This window comes from Saccopteryx bilineata, chromosome 3 (assembly GCF_036850765.1).
Source record: "Saccopteryx bilineata isolate mSacBil1 chromosome 3, mSacBil1_pri_phased_curated, whole genome shotgun sequence".
Lineage (NCBI taxonomy): Eukaryota > Metazoa > Chordata > Mammalia > Chiroptera > Emballonuridae > Saccopteryx > Saccopteryx bilineata.
The window spans coordinates 118,088,785-118,106,608 of record NC_089492.1 but is presented as its reverse complement, the minus strand read 5'-3'; the positions used below and the strand labels follow the sequence as shown (position 1 = coordinate 118,106,608).

The following is a 17,824-nucleotide window of genomic DNA, read 5'->3' as shown; positions in this document are numbered from 1 at the left end:
GCAATCAAGATGTCATTCAGAGCTTGACTTGGGGCTGCAGAATTCACTTCCAAGGTTGAGTTTCCTCACAATGGAGCAACTGGGTTCTCTCAGAACAAGTGGCTTAAGAAAGCAAGGAAGAAGGAAACCCCAATGCCTTTTATTAGCTAGTCTAATTTTTTTTATTTTTTAATTCATTTTTAGAGAGGAGAGAGAAAGGAGAGAGAGAGAGAGAGACAGAGAGAGAAGAGAGAGAGACAGAGAGAGAGAAGGGGGGAGGAGCTGGAAGCATCAACTCCCATATGTGCCTTGACCAGGCAAGCCTAGGGTTTCGAACCGGCGACCTCAGCATTTCCAGGTTGACGCTTTATCCACTGCGCCACCACAGGTCAGGCCTAGCTAGTCTAATTTTAAAAATTAATTTATTTCAGAGAGAGAGGAAAGGAGAGAGAAAGAAAGACATTGATCTGTTGTTCTATCTAGCCATGCATTTATTGGTTGTCTCTTGTATGTGCCCTGATTGGGGATTGAACCCACAACTTTGGCACATTGAAATGACACTTCAACCAATAGAGCTACCTGGCCAGTGCCTTATTAACTAGTCTTAGAAGTGGATGGAGTACCACCCTAGTTGGGAGCTCAGTTGGTTAGAGCATTGTCCCAATATGCCAAGGTTATGGGTTCAATCCCTGTTCAAGGAACATATAAGAATCAACCAATGAATACATAAAGAAGTGGAAAAACACATTTATGCTTCTCTCTCACTCTCTCTCCTTCCTCTCTCTACAATCAACAAAATAAATAAAAATTAAAAAAAAAAAAGAGTAACACCACCTGATCAGCAGTGGCACAATGAATAGAGCATCGACCTGAGATGCTAAGGTCCTAGGTTTGAAACCCCAAGGTCGCCGGCTTAAGTGTGGGATCACTGGCTCAGCTGGAACCCCTGGTCAAGGCACATATGAGAAGCAATCAATGAACAACTAAATGCCGCAACTACGAGCTGATGCTTCTCAACTCTCTTCCTTCCTCTCTGTCTCTCTCTTTCATTAAAAGAAATAAAATAAAATAAAATAAACACTGTACCATCACTTCTGCATTACTCTATTTGATAAAAGTGAGTCACTAAGTCCAGACTACACTCAAAGGAGCAAAATTGGTCTCCACTGCTTACAGAAAAGAACTTCAAAAATCTCTGGGCAGGCCCTGGCCGGTTGGCTCAGCGGTAGAGCGTCAGCCTAGCGTGCGGAGGACCCGAGTTCGATTCCCGGCCGGGGCACACAGGAGAGGCGCCCATTTGCTTCTCCACCCCTCCGCCGCGCTTTCCCTCTCTGTCTCTCTCTTCCCCTCCCGCAGCCAAGGCTCCATTGGAGCAAAGATGGCCTGGGCGCTGGGGATGGCTCTGTGGCCTCTGCCCCGGGCGCTAGAGTGGCTCTGGTCGCAACATGGCGACGCCCAGGATGGGCAGAGCATCGCCCCCTGGTGGGCAGAGCGGTGCCCCTGGTGGGCGTGCCGGGTGGATCCCGGTCGGGCGCATGCGGGAGTCTGTCTGACTGTCTCTCCCTGTTTCCAGCTTCAGAAAAAAAACAAACAAAAACAACAACAAAAAACAAAAAACAAACAAACAAACAAAAATCTCTGGGCATATCTTAAACCCACTACATGTCTCAAATATACCATTTTTCAAGCCTGCTAGTTATTCAAGATATTTTGCTGCTTTATTACTTTTTTCAGTTATTCCCTTTCCCTACTTTCTCATCACCTAATATTAACAGTCCAGATGATTATCAGCTAACTAAACATGTGCTGTTGAGCATAACTTTCAAATTAGCATGTCATTTAAAGCGCTACAAAACCTAGCCATAGACTATGTTTTCATTGTCTCTCTCCCGGTTTCCCTTACACCTCATCCAGGTAGACTTCTCCTCATTCTCCAAACATCCCTTCTGTGCCTTTGCTCAGATGATTCCCCTCAACAGAAAGACACCCTCCTCACTTTCTCATTGTTCCAGACCCAGTATAATTGCCATTTTATTCAAGTAGATCTTCCCAACCAGAAACATCCCTTTCCTCCTCTGCACATTGTCAACTTTACTGTAATCATCCAATTTTACACTGTTATTGTGTTGGTGTACACCTTTGTATTCCTTCCAGCACTCCAACAATACCTTGCTCATACACTAAATTCTTAATCTTTTTTGAATGAATAAATTTACCTAAATCATTAAGATTTAATTTTACTCTCACCAAATGGCAAATTAAAGTCCCTATAATCTCTAACTCTATTAAACTAATATATTGAGCTAAGGGAAATTGCAGAATGGTCTCTGCTAAAGAAGAATACAGTCTTTTCTCCTGTTATTTGAACAATTTTAATGGCATGACTCAAATTAAATCATGATTATTTTCCAAAAAGATTTGCTTCTGAGATATGTTTGCATATAGTATTTTTACAGTCCCTGGTCAACACAAAATTTCCATGGAAACACACTGGAGAAGAAAAGAACTGAATTGTGTTTGAACTGCATTTTGTCATCTCCATGGAGCTATCCATGCTAAATATTTGAGTGTGCACGGAAACTGTAATTTACAACCAGCTAAGCAAAGACATACTATTTGATGCTTTTAAAAAATGATAATATCTGCTATTAGTTTTAAATATTTTTATTAGTATGTGGATATAATATAAAAAGAAGTTTATTTCTTGAATCATACATTAATGTCAGCAGATCAAACACCCATTTGCTTCTTAGTGCAGAAAAAGAAAAGAAATTAAATGGTCAGCATGGAAAGTGTGGTGTTGTTGTTTTGTTTATAAATGAAATAATTTCTTCTGATATCATTCTAGTTTAAATTTGTTGTCTAGCAACGACATGGCAGCTGGGTTCCCCGAGAGCAAGTGACTCAAGAAAACAAGGAAAAAAGAAGCTTCAATGCCTTTTATTAGCTAGTTTAGAAGGGGCGTACCATCACTTCTGCATTACTCTGTTTGCTAGAAGTGAGTCGTTAAATCCAGCCTACCCTCAAAGGAGCAGAATTGGTCTTTACCTCTTAAAGAAAACTTCAAAATTTTGTGGACATATTTTAAACCCACCACATCACTCAAATATACCATTTTTTTTTTAAATATACCATTTTTCAAGCCTGGTAGTTCTAAATTTGTTGTCTAGCAATGACCTGTGGAACACTTTTGATTCCAAATATAACTAATTTAATATAGACAGTTTGTTTAAAATACACATAGAAACTAAAAGATAAAAATATTTTCACTCACTAAATAGAACTGTAAATGTTTATGATTGACAAATTTATTCTTTTCCTAAGCACTGTGAAAACCTACCCAAGAACTTAAAATCACGAGAAATATTGTATCTTGTAATCTTTTTCTAATCTGTCTTTGGAATATAAATCTATCTTTACACATCAGAATTTCTAGAAATCTATTATAGCAATTTAATATGTTCAAGAGGTATCAGATGTAGCTCAGGATTTTCTTCAAGTTCTCATTCAACATCGACTGTTGACTTTTATGTTTACAGTTCAATAAATATAACAGAACAAACATAATATGGAAAAAAAGAAAATAATTACAAAAGCTGTGTTGTTCATGTTCATTGAAAATGTGCACATAGGCTATAAAGAAGTTGTTACACTTATATTACTTGTTCCAGAATTATAACAACTGTTGGGTTTTAATGTTAAGGAAAGAATGCATTAATAGAAGACAATTTAAATGTATTAGTAACAGTTTGTTTTTTATAGAAAAACTCTCTACACCAAAATTTATCTTGCAAAAAGGACCACATATCTCTTACTGTTAGAAGCAAAACTGAAAAAGTAAGAGGGTGAATGTTAAAAAAGCAGCAGAAAGCTGCTAATGGGGAGTATTCCTTCCATTTGGCCAGTTTTAATTATTCTGATAGTTTTCTCCAGGGGAAATTTGAATAAAGCCTCTACCTAGTTGGGCAGAATAAGGCTGAGTGATCACTACCCCTTCATATAGGTTTGCTACATGCTCAGTCACTTTCTCCAGGTGGGGAAGGATTGCCTCCTAAAGCTATGATTCTGTCTCCTCACAGGCCTTTATAGGATTGCCAATACCTTCACCTGAATTACTGGCAACCTTGCATGAAGGAGCGGAGGCAGCTCCAGTTTATAGGCTTTGTCCCACTTATAGGAACTAAATTTCTTTTTCTGGGGCAGCTTTGGCTTTGATTGAACCAACTGACAGCTCAGAGGTTCAGATGTGATTGATTACACTTTGACTTTTCCATGGAGTGTGGGAGGGTGGAGTGTGAATTTAGTGGACAGAGGGCCATATACCCAACAGAAAGGTAACCCTTGGGGGCTCGGTGGCGGCCGAGCTCGGGGCGCACGTACCAACATGGGGTCGTCAAAGAAGCACCGTGGGGAGAAGGAGGCGGCCGGGACGACGGCAGCGGCCAGCACCGGGGGCGCCACCGAGCAGCCGCCGCGACATCGGGAACACAAGAAACATAAGCACCGGAGTGGCGGCGGCGGCGGCGGCAGCAGCAGCGGGGGCGAACGACGGAAGCGAAGCCGGGAACGAGGGACCGAGCGCGGGGGCGGGCGGCGCGGGACCGAGACCGAGGTCCGCAGCGGTGCGCACGGACGGGAGCGCAGGCAGGCCGAGCCCTCCGAACGGCGCGTGAAGCGGGAGAAACGCGATGATGGCTACGAGGCCGCTGCCAGTTCCAAAACTAGCTCAGGAGATGCCTCGTCGCTTAGCATCGAGGAGACCAATAAACTCCGGGCCAAGTTGGGGCTGAAACCCCTGGAGGCCAATGCCGTCAGGAAGGAGGCGGGCACCGAGGAGGAGCCTGTGGCCGCCGACGTCATCAACCCATGGTCTTGCGACAGCGGGAGGAGCTACGAGAAAAGCTGGCGGCTGCCAAAGAAAAGCGCCTCCTCAACCAACAACTGGGCAAGACCAAGACTCTGGGGGAGGACGACCCCTGGCTGGATGACACTGCGGCCTGGATCGAGAGGAGCCGGCAGCTGCAGAAGGGGAAGGGCTTGGCAGAGAAGAGGGCCACGCTGCTGGAGGAGATGGACCAGGAGTTTGGTGTCAGCACTCCGGTGGAGGAGGAGTTCGGGCACAGGCGCCAGGACCGGAACAGCGCTCGGGACCTGCAGGGCCTCACGGTGGAGCATGCCATTGACTCCTCCCGAGAAGGGGAGACCATGATCCTTACCCTCAAGGACAAAGGTGTGCTGCAGGAGGAGGAGGACGTGCTGGTGATCGTGAACCTGGTGGATAAGGAGCGGGCAGAGAGAAACGTGGAGTTGCGGAAGAAAAAGCCTGACTACCTGCCCTATGCAGAGGACGAGAGTGTGGACGACTTGGCACAGCAAAAACCCCGCGCCATCCTGTCAGAGTACGACGAGGAGCTGGAGGGCGAGCGGCCGCACTCCTTCCGACTGGAGCAGGGTGGCATGGCCGACGGCCTGCGGGAGCGGGAGCCGCAGGAGATCCGGGCCCGGCTGCGGCTGCAGGCGCAGTCCCTGAGCGCGGTCGGGCCCCGGCTCGCCTCCGAGTACCTCACGCAGGAGGAGATGGTGACCTTTAAAAAGACCAAGCGGAGGGTGAAGAAGGTCCGCGAGAAGGAGAAAGAGGTGGCGGTGCGGGCCGACGACTTGCTGCCTCTTGGGGACCAGACTCAAGATGGGGACTTTGGCTCCAGGATGCGTGGCCGGGGTCGACGCCGAGTGCCCGAGGGAGATGAGGAGGCCCTGGAGGAGGAGGAGGAGGAGGAGGAGGAGGAGCCCGCACCTCAGCCCCCACAGTCAGATGACACTCGAGTGGAGAACATGGACATCAGTGATGAGGAGGAGGGTGGAGGCCCGCCGCCTGGGGACCCGGCGGTGCTGGAGGAGGACGAGGCGGAGCTGGAGCTGCAGAAGCAGCTGGAGGAGGGGCGCCGGCCGCGGCAGCTGCCGCAGCGGCGAGGTAGCGGCGAGAAGGTGGTGGAGATTGTGAAGAAGCTGGAGTCCCGCCAGCGGGGCTGGGAGGAGGACGAGGGCCCGGAGCGGAAGGGGACCGTCGTGTTCAATGCCACATCGGAGTTCTGCCGCACCTTGGGGGAGATCCCCACCCACGGGCTGGCTGGCAACCGGGAGGAGCAGGAGGAGCTCATGGACTTGGAACAGGATGGGGAGCGCTCGGCCAACGGCGGCTCCGAGTCTGACGGGGAGGAGAACATCGGCCGGAGCACAGTCAACCTGGATGAGGAAAAGCAGCATCAGGATTTCTCGGCCTCCTCCACCACCGTCCTGGACGAGGAGCCCATCGTGAACAGAGGGCTGGCCGCCGCGCTGCTCCTGTGTCAGAACAAAGGTCTGCTGGAGAGGACGGTGCAGAAGGTGGCTCGGGTGAAGGCGCCCAGCGAGTCCCTGCCATCGGCGGTGTGCTGCACTGAGGACGAGATGGCCGTCGACGACAAGGACAGCCGGCGGGAGGAGTACCGCGGCTTCACCCAGGATTTTAAGGAGAAGGACGGCTACAAGCCCGATGTTAAGATCGAGTATGTGGACGAGACAGGTCGGAAACTGACACCCAAGGAGGCTTTTCGGCAGCTGTCCCACCGCTTCCATGGGAAAGGCTCAGGCAAGATGAAGACGGAGCGGCGGATGAAGAAGCTGGACGAGGAGGCGCTTCTGAAGAAGATGAGCTCCAGCGACACGCCCCTGGGCACTGTGGCCTTGCTCCAGGAAAAGCAGAAGGCCCAGAAGACACCGTACATCGTGCTCAGTGGCAGTGGCAAGAGCATGAACGCGAACACCATCACCAAGTGAAGCTGACCTCCCTTCCGGTCCTCTCCCCAGCTTTAATATTAAATAAAGTTCCCTCCTTATTAAAAAAAAAAAAAAAGAAAGGTAACCCTAAAATCCATGATGTGATGACAGAGGCAAAAAAGAATAAAAAAGCCAAAGTACTCAGGCCTGGAGAGTGACATTTTGATTAGATTTAAAGAGAACCTACACACCATAGATAATCTATTTTTCCCCTCAGATTCCTTCTCTGCCCTGAGAGGCTGACCTACATGGACTGCATAACTGGGCTCCTGTAATGCCAGTGGCCGAGGCCAGGGAGGCCCACATTGGTTTCCGGCAGATGGTAGAAAAACTGTGGAGCCAGAAAGCATTGGGCCATTCCATTTAATAAAGTCTCACAATGGTGGACAAGCACACAGGCAGGGGAAATTGCATCTCAGGCAAACAAACTGCAAAAATGGCCCCTCACAGAGACGGGCAGGCAATCCGCGCATCCGCAGTCCTCCTGAGCACAAGCACCCATAGCCTTATATAGGCCATACACACATGGTGCTGCCATGTGCTCACGCACTAATCAGGCAAAGTGCTTACACCTGTCAACCCTGAGAGCAAGCCTAACACAGCTGCCCCACAATAGGCTATGCACACGTGCCCCTGCTGTGTGCTCATGCACTAATCAAGCAAAGTGCTTGCAGCCAGTGAACCAGTGAGCAAGTCTAACACAGCTGTTTTCCCAACAGCTCCCTTGCCCTCTGACTTCTAGTTGTGTTCAAATATGATGACAAGTTTTTTACAATGAAAAGAACAAAAATAAATTGAAGAAAACAATATTGTAAATAAAAAAAATTTATTCATTGCAACAATACACTATGATAAATGCATAATAAAAACATTTGTAATATTTTATATTGTAATTATGCTTATATGCCTATAAGTTTTAATAATTCTAAGAAAAAAGTGCTCATTTAGATACAAATACGTCACATCACACGCAATGGATTGATTCTGCATCGATCGAATACGACATTTACAGATTAGTCTTCCAATCTCAAAAAGGAGAACATGTAGGAGGACACTTTTTGAGGGAAGACGGAACTTACAAAAGAAGGACTGTCCTCCCTAAAGGAGGATGATTGGTCACCTTAGTTCAGAGAACACAGCGGGGCTAGTACTGGTAAGCAATTGGCAAGGGAGTGAGGAAGGGATGTTTCTTTCCCTGGCTCCCTCCCTGCCACAGAGCCATAGTTTTGTTCTGCTCTGCTAAAATTACCATTCCTGTCAGTGGCTCTCAGCATATAGGTCTCTCTCAAGGGTTTGGTTACCATTCCTTCCCCCTGTCCTTTCTAACTTAAGGGTAGAAATACCCCCTGCTGTTACTAGCCATGGAGTACTTCAACATCCTTCTTTATTTTTTCTAAACCTTGCCTTTAATAAATAACCTGTTGTAAAGTAGTGTACTTAAATCTGTGGGTTACATAGAGACACCAAGTCCAAATGAATTTTTATTATTATTATTATTTTTTTGTATTTTTCTGAAGCTGGAAACGGGGAGAGACAGTCAGACAGACTCCCGCATGCGCCCGACCAGGATCCACCCGGCACACCCACCAGGGGCGACGCTCTGCCCACTAGGGGGCGATGCTCTGCTGCGACCAGAGCCACTCCAGCGCCTGGGGCAGAGGCCAAGGAGCCATCCCCAGCGCCCGGGCCATCTCTGCTCCAATGGAGCCTTGGCTGCAGGAGGGGAAGAGAGAGACAGAGAGGAAGGAGGGGGGGTGGAGAAGCAAATGGGCGCTTCTCCTATGTGCCCTGGCCGGGAATTGAACCCGGGACTTCTGCATGCCAGGCCGACGCTCTACCGCTGAGCCAACCGGCCAGGGCGGCAAATGAATTTTTGAGAAGCTTATTAATTAGTCCTCTAGGTACATGGGGCACAATCCCAAATCATGTAGAAAGTCCCTACAATTCTGTAGCTGATTTTATAGACCAAATCACATACCAGTTGGGGTGGGTAAGGAGGGAGCATGGTACAATAGTCAATTTCTAACAAGCTTACAACATTTATCTATAGGATCTATTAAAAGGAAAAAAAGGATTCTTACACATCAAGACCGCAAGATAACACAGTAGTGATAATTGTTTTACATACCTGGCAAAGACATCCCCAAATCTTCTAGTGTCTACCACCTATCCTTGTTGCCACAACGAGATGGTTAGCTTAGGATAAGGAGAGAAGCTAAATGAAATTATCTTTGCTAAAAGTGTTGGGGCTAGCTTATTAGGTTTCCTAATAAGATAGTCCCTGCTTATTTAGTTTACAAGTTTTTATACATATAAAGGATTTCAAAAGGGATGATTATTAGAAAGCATATAAAATGTTACAGAATACAGGTTTTTCAAGCAAGGGGAGTGAGCTCATGATCCCTTTGTCTAGAGCAGTGGTAGTCAACCTGGTCCCTACCGCCCACTAGTGGGCATTTCAGCTTTCATGGTGGGCGGTAGCGAAGCAACCAAAGTATAAATAAAAAGATAGATTTAACTATAGTAAGTTGTTTTATAAAGATTTATTCTGCCAAACAGTGAAAATCCAACATAAAGTACTTGGTAAGTAATTATTATTATATGCTTTAACTTGCTGTAACTCTGTTTTATAAATTTTATAAAGTAAAGTTACTTCCCTACTTTATAAATCACCATTACTGTGGAACCGGTGGGCGGTTAGAAACTTTTACTACTAACAGAGATACAAAAGTGGGCGGTAGGTATAAAAAGATTGATTACCCCTGGTCTAGAGGTATACCTCACTCTCAGGATTCCAGGAGGGGAGGAAGAGTTACAATCAGTATAGGAATTTTTAATTAAAATATGTAAACATTGTCTCCTAGAGGATCTTAAGGAAGGGGAAGAGAAAGTTTTCAGATAAGTTTTATCTTCTTTGCTGTTTAGCAAGTAGTGGCCTCAGTCCTTCCAGAGAACTATGACTAGTTACTAACTAACTATTGCCCCTTTAATCTCTTTCTGTTTTTTTTTTTCTTTTCAGAGAGGAGGGGTAAGGGGGCTTGACTTTTCCTTTTATTTTATTTCTTTTTTTATTTTATTGGGGTTTTTATTTTGTATTTTTCTGAAGTGAGAATCAGGGAGGCAGAGAGACAGACTCCCGCATGCGCCCGGCCAGGATCCACCCAGCATGCCAACCAGGGGGCTATGCTCTCCCATCTGGGGTGTTGCTCTGATGCGAATGGAGCCATTCTAGCATCTGAGGCAGAGACCATGGAGCCATCCTCAATGCACGGGCCAACTTTGTTCCAGTGGAACCTTGGCTGTGGGAGGGGAAGAGAGAGACAGAGAGAAAGTAGAAGGCGCTTCTCCTGGGTGCCCTGGCTGGGAATCGAACCCGGGACTTCCATATGCCGGGCTGACGCTCTACCACTGAGCTAGCCGGCCAGGGCCTGACTCTTCCTTTTAAAATACTAATGTTAACAATTTTTGTAAGTCCTTGGCACCTTATCACAAACCCTTTGTTAAACTATCCTTAATTACCCAGTTTGATGGTGCCATCTGTTTTCTGAATACTGACCGATACAGATGGTATTGATTTTCAACAAGAAATCTCAGAAACACAATTCTACATTACAATTTGACTATAAATAACATTCATATTATGGAAGCATTTCCCTGTTAACGACATATTTTGTGACTAAAATCTTCCCAAGTGTGGGGAAAATGGCTGTGTTAGGCTTGCTCATGGGTTTACCAGCTGCAAGCACTTTGCCTGATTGGTGTGTGGCAGTGCCACATGTGTGCGGTCTAGGTAAGGCTGTGGGTACTTTCTCTGGGTGAAGATTCTACCAGATCACTCTCCCTCCACTGTGAGGTGCGGTTTTCCCCGCTCCCTTCCCCTTCACTGTGAAAAGCATATTTTCCTTTGTTTATTAGCTCTTTTCCTTTTGTTGTTTCTTCACTCGCCTGTCGTTATAAGCCTCTAATAAACAGGAATGGACTGACACTTTCTGGCTCCTCAGTTCCTCTACCGTCTGCCCGAATCCAATGAGAACCTGCCTGGCCTCAACCACCAGCATTACACCAATCCCCTGAGCTGATCCCTGAGGTGAGCTGCTTTCTGTCTCTGCACAAGTGAGAAGGATTAAGAACAATCCTTCCTTCCATCCTGGCAATTAACCCTGGGTATATTTATAAACAATGAGTCTGTAGCTTTCCCTCAAGGTTTGGCCAGCTTCTCTGACTAAACTTCAGTCCTGATTGTTGGTTTTCAAATTCAGCTCCCTGCTGGGACAACAGCCTGCCCTTGAACCCTAGCCTTCTAAATCTTGCCAATACTTTCCCTGAAGATTAGCTTTTTCCCATTGTCTTTCACTGGCTGACTGTTTCCTATGTCACCAAAATGGACTCCCTTGTCACTGTTTTTGCCCTGCTCCTGAACCTCAAAACTGTCTCAAAATCCCTTCTGTTACACTATCCCTGTCTTTCAGATAGGAATCATATTCATTGATTCTCTTGGAATTTTCTATTTGGACGGCTAGCGCCTTCTTGGAGACTATGACTATTGGGTGAATTTCCCTCCAGCTCTCATGCCTCCTATATGGACTTCTGCCAATAGGATTCTGGAATACTTCACGGTCAAGGTTATATCACTCATGATCAATACAAACTGGAGAGGGATGAACAATACAGTGTTCAAAATAGAGAGAGAGAAAGCAAGAAATCAGTAAGTGTGTATAATGCCACCAGGCAGATTCACACCGGATTCGGGCAGACGGTAGAGAAACTGCGGAACAGGAAACTGTCGGGCCATACTTGTTCATTGGAGGCTCACAAAGATAGGTGAGCAACTAAACAACAAAAGGGAAAGAGCTAATAAACAAAGGAAAATCTGCTATTTGCAGTAAGGGCAAGGGAGCAAGGAAAACAGCACCTCACTATGGAGGGAGAGCGATCTGGAAGAATCGCAGCCCCGGGGAAGCACCCACAGCCTTTTGTAGGCCATGCACAGATGCCTCTGCCACGTACTCACGCACTAGTCAAGCAAAATGCTGGCAGCTGTTAAATCTGCAAGCAAGCCTAATATAGCTGCCCCACAGTGTGCTTTTAGCAAAATATTAAGAACAAGGCATAAGCAACCAATACAAGTGTTGCTCAGCTCATTAATGAATTGGGATTTTTATTTATAAGTCAGCCCTTGTAAGTCAGTTCCCTAAGGCTTAATCACTGTAGATGAACATCACAAGAAGGAATTTAAAAGCCGGAGGATGAAGATCTTAAAATCAAGATTCTAACAATTCTTGGACACCAGCATAAAGACTGTGACAAGAAAAAATATTTTTTCTCCAAAAAGAGGAAAAAAGATGAAAATTATTGTATTACTAACAGCTACTTTGTTGGGCACTTGATAAATTGGTATTTTATCGATGACCAAAGCTGAGAACTGTTAACTGCCTCTAGTCACACTGCTAGTTTTGGGAGAACTAGAATTCAAATTGAGGTTTGTTTTAAAAACACACAGTCTTCTCTTTGCATCATCTTGATATATAAATATGATAGAAAATTGGGCAGCCCTTAAGATAAGTATGATGCCTGACTTGTGGTGGCACAGTGGATAGAGACTTGACCTGGAGCTCTGAGGTTGCTGGTTCGAAACCCTGGGCTTGCCCAGGCAAGGCACAAGTGATATGCAGATGATGAATAACTAGAGTGAAGTAGCTCCGAGTTGATGCTTCTTGCTCCCTTTCTCTCTCTCTCCTTCCCTTTCTCTAAAGTCAATAAATAAAATCTTTTTTAAAAAGTTAATAAATGCTAACTCAATCAATATAAAAAATATATAGGGAAAATGTAAATATAATATTAAAAAAATAGTCAGCGATCCTAAAACTACATAGGGGAATGCAGAGAGATGAAAATAGTTGCCATTTTAGAGCAAAGAGACTATGTCTTGATAAATTTATACCTAAGTATTTTAATCTTGAAGCTATTATAAATATTATTTAAAATCTTTTTTCAATTTATTAGCACTACACAGAAATAGTTGATTTTTGAATGTTGATCTTGTATCCTGCAACCATGCCAAACTCACTTATTTTTTCTATAGTTAATTTATTTGATTTTTTTTTTAGATTCCTCATGGTTTTCTTTGTAGACAGTCATGTTATCTGCAGATAGGAAAGGTTCTACTTATTTTTTTCTAATCTGTACGCCTTTAAATTTTTATTTATTTATTTATTTAGTTTGCTTCTACTGGCTAGGACTTCCAGTATGATGTTGAATTGAAACAGTGAGATAGCGTTGCCTGGCTTTTTTTTTGATCTTAGGGAAAACGTTCACCCTTTCATAATTATAATTTTAACTGTAGGTTGTTTTCAGATGGCTTCTTCATGTTGAGGAAAATCCCTTCATTTTTGTTTTAAAATATTGATTTTAGAGAGAGGCAAGAGAGAAAGGCAGGGGTGTTGGAGGAGCAGGAAGTATCAACTCAGAGTTACTTCACATATGTGCCTTGACTGGGCAAGCCCAGGGTTTCGAACTGGTGACCTCAGTGTTCCAGGTTGATGCTTTATCCACTGCACCACCACAAGTCAGGGATATTTAAAGGATAAGTTGATTGGACTATGTGGGCAGTTTATTGTAGAATTGTGAGGTGTGGGTAGGCAGGGACCTGGTCATTTGTTGAGGGTACTGCCAAATACCATTTTGAGGTATTTTCTCTGAGACCTTTTGATTTACCCTAGGGTGCACACACATGGCTAGCAGTGTTGTGAAAGCAAACAGTGGAAAGGGTTTGCAGAGGTCTCACTATTCAGCATATAGACTTTTTTTTTTTTTTTAAGTGAGAGGATGGGAGAGAGAGACAGACTCCCGCATGTGGCCTGACTGGGATCCACCTGGCAACCCCTGTCTGGGATGGATGTTTGAATCAACTGAGCTATCCTCAGTGCCTAAGACTGACACTGGAACCAACCAAGCCACTGGCTGAGAGAAGGGAAGAGAGAAATACAGTGGAGAGGGAGAGGTGAAGAAGTAGATGGTCACTTCTCACGTGTGCCCTGACCAGGGATCGAACCTGGGGTGTTCGCATGCCAGGCAATGCTCTGTCCACTGAGCAAACTGGCCAGTGCTAAGACTTTTCATTTAATATTTTTTGCTCGATCCAGTCTCCCTGAATTTAGGATCCTTCTGATTCAAACTCTCCATGAACTTAAAACTTTCTATTTCACAGGAGTAACTAGTAATGGGTTAGTCAACTTGGCTGTTTGTCCTAAGAATAAACATTAGATTCTAATTTATCTAGTATTATTCTAGTTTACCCCTAGATTTAGAAGTCTAATTAGTACTCTGTACAGAGTTTCAATCTTCTGGTCTTTCCTTCCACACCTTCCCATTATGTGGACCGCCAATTTATGAGCTGTGGTACAAGATATATTTTTGGGTTTTGTGCCCAGTTACCGGCAGAGTTTCTAAAACTTTTGGAATTTCCTAAATGATAGGAGTATCTTTTGTTATTCAGAATGCACCCCTTTTGAGAGTACCTGAGTTTATGCTAATAAAGTTATTTAGGGGAGAGCCCCTAGATAGCCTCAGGACGGGGTTGGTCACCAGAAGGACCAAGTAATCAGAGGGTTGGAACTTTCAGCCTACTCACAGTCCTCCAGGAAAGGGAGATGGGACTTGAGATTAAGGTCTATACAAAATTCTTGAACAAGGAGATTTGGTGAACTTTTGGGTTCGTGACCATGTGGATGTGCAGGGAGGCAGTGCACAAAGAGAGGGCATGGAAGCTCTGTACCCCTTCCCCCTACCATGCCCTGTGCACCTCTTCCATGTGGCTGTTACTGAGTTGTATCCTTTTATTATAAACCAATAAATGTAAGTAAATATTTCCCTGAGGTCTGTCAACCATTCTAGAGAATTATTGAACCTGAGGAGTTATGGGAACCACCACACCAGAGCAGGAGACCACAGAACCCCTTATTGTTATCTTGTTCCCCCAATACCATCTCTATGTGCTCTAAATATTAACCATCCTGTACCCACCAATGGAAAAGAAGTATGTGTCTCTCCATTTTACTCTATATCTAATCCCAGAGATTTCTTGCTTTGCTTTCTCCCACCCCTTTAATCTACCACCAATAGATTTCATGTAACCCTCCTTATGTCTCCTTTTTTGATTCTAATGTATAATATAAGCTGCAAAACCTTCCATTCTCCAGAACATTTTCTCAATCCATTGAGATTTTGCTTCCCAGCAAATGTCATCAGTTTGGCTACAGGTTTGGATGTTTCTTTCTTATCTATTTATTTATTTATTAATTTTTGTGACAGAGACAGAGAGACAGAGAGAGGGACAGACATGGAGAAAAATGAGAAGCATCAATTCTTCATTGCAGCTCCTTAGTCTCCTTGGTTGTTCATCCCAGTCCAATTGCTTTCTCATATGTACCTTGACTGGGGGGCTGCAGCAGAGTGAGAGACCCCTTGCTCAAGCCAGCAACCTTGGGCTCAAGCCTGTGACCGTGGGCTTCACGCCAGTGACCCTGTGCTCAAGCTGGATGAGCCCATGCTCAAGCTGGCAACCTCGGGGTTTCAAACCTGGGTCCTCCGTTTCCCAACCCAATGCTCTATCCACTGCTCCAACCGCCTGATCAGGGTGGATGTTTTTTACATTGACAATAATAATCCAAATTATAAAGAAATATTTAACAAAGGAGAAGTTCCTCTTAGTCCTCACCCCTAGATACAGTCACAGGTTAGTCTCTATTGAATATACTGTTTAGTGATTCTATGTTTGTAAGGTATATGATAGGAAAAAACAGGAAAATAACACAAATATTAACAGTAGTTAACTCTGGATAGTTGGATTAATAGAGTTCCCCCCCTCTTCTTTTTATCAGTTTTTTGTTTGTTTGTTTGTTTTTACAGAGTCAGAGAGCGAGTCAGAGAGAAGAATAGATAGGGACAGACAGGAATGGAGAGAGATGAGAAGCATCGATTATTAGAGGGTTGGAACTTTCAGCCCACTCACAGTCCTCCAGGAAAGGGAGATGGGACTTAAGATTAGTTTTTCATTGCAACACCTTAGTTGTTCATTGATTGCTTTCTCATATGTGCCTTGACCGTGAGCCTTCAGTAGACTGAGTAACCCCTTGCTCAAGCCAGCGACCTTGAGTCCAAGCTGGTGAGCTGTGCTCAAATCAGATGAGCCCGTGCTCAAGCTGGTGACCTCGGGGTCTTGAACCTGGGTCCTAGGCATCCCCGTCCGACGCTCTGTCCACTGCGCCACTGCCTGGTCAGGTTTTATCTGTACCAGGGGTCCCCAAACTTTTTACACAGGGGGCCAGGTCACTGTCCCTCAGACCATTGGAGGGCCACCACATACAGTACTCCTCTCACTGACCACCAATGAAAGAGGTGCCCCTTCCGGAAGTGCGGCAGTGGCTGGTTAAATGGCCTCAGGGGGCCGCATTTGGGGAGGCTTGAATTCTGTACTTTCTAATGTGCCTACATAAACATCCAATTACTTGTTAAACTTATATTGTCTCTTTCTTAAAATATGTATAATTATATTCAAACTCTCCTTTTTGCATTTTTTTGAAATAAAAATTTCTCTCCCTGAACTTAATGAAGAATAAAATAGTAAAAGCCTCTCCTGATATCTACAAATTAAGGTAAATTTAGTATTAGACAATGGGTCAATATAATTTACCATAGTTTTCATCACTTAATTATGTATTTTGTGTTTAGAGGTACTTAAGTCTGAAGTTTCACAGGTGAGCATACTCTTAAGTTTTCCTTTGAACATCATTCACCATGTGATCTGGAAATCTTTGATACAGAAACTTTACCATTTCCAGGCCTCCAATGAAGATTTCACTCTTCTAAAACTTCATGTGATTCTTTTCCTCTCTAAGACTTTAAAATATTGTACTTCTAGGCCCTGGCCGGTTGGCTCAGCGGTAGAGCGTCGGCCTGGCGTGCAGGGGACCCGGGTTCGATTCCCGGCCAGGGCACATAGGAGAGGCGCCCATTTGCTTCTCCACCCCCCCTCCTTCCTCTCTGTCTCTCTCTTCCCCTCCCGCAGCCAAGGCTCCATTGGAGCAAAGATGGCCCGGGCGCTGGGGATGGATCCTTGGCCTCTGCTCCAGGCGCTAGAGTGGCTCTGCTTGCGACAGAGCGACACCCTGGAGGGGCAGAGCGTCGCCCCCTGGTGGGCGTGCCGGGTGGATCCCGGTCGGGCGCATGCAGGAGTCTGTCTGACCGTCTCTCCCCGCTTCCAGCTTCAGGAAAAAAAAAAAAAAATTGTACTTTTATAGCAAAGCTATAAATTAATCATCATAAAGTCAGATAACTAGCAAATGAAAAGAGAATTTTACACTTGATCAATTGTTTTTAATATCCTGAAGTAACAAATCAGGGACTGATTTTCTATAGCTAATTCAGAGAAACTGACTTAAAAGCCTCATGTAAACATTTCCACCCTTATATCCTATTGATACCTGAAACTCAACAATCATTTATTTTGAGTGACATTCAAAAATTAGTTATCAGCCTTGGCCGGTTGGCTCAGTGGTAGAGCGTCGGCCTGGCGTGCAGAAGTCCCATGTTCGATTCCCGGCCAGGGCACACAGGAGAAGCGCCCATCTACTTCTCCACCCCTCCCCCTCTCCTTCCTCTCTGTCTCTCTCTTCCCCTCCCGCAGCCGAGGCTCCATTGGAGCAAAGATGGCCCGGGCGCTGGGGATGGCTCCTTGGCCTCTGCCCCAGGCGCTGGAGTGGCTCTGGTCGCAACAGAGCGACCCCCCGGAGGGGCAGAGCATCACCCCCTGGTGGGCGTGCCGGGTGGATCCTGGTCCGGCGCATGCGGGAGTCTGTCTGACTGTCTCTCCCCGTTTCCAGCTTCAGAAAAATACAAAAAAAAAAAAAAAAAAAATTAGTTATCAGCTTCACCAGACGGTGGCACAGTGGATAGAGCATTGGACTAGAACGCAGAGGACCCAGATTCCAAACCCTGAGGTCGCTGGCTTGGGCCTGGGCTCGCCAGCTTG

At 45.2% G+C, this 17,824-nt stretch overlaps 1 pseudogene; it reads left to right on the top strand.

Moving 5' to 3' along the window:
- The first annotated feature begins 3,826 nt into the window (after nucleotides 1-3,826).
- Nucleotides 3,827-6,875, top strand: LOC136330416 (U4/U6.U5 tri-snRNP-associated protein 1 pseudogene; annotated as a pseudogene).
- The last annotated feature ends 10,949 nt before the right edge of the window (nucleotides 6,876-17,824 follow it).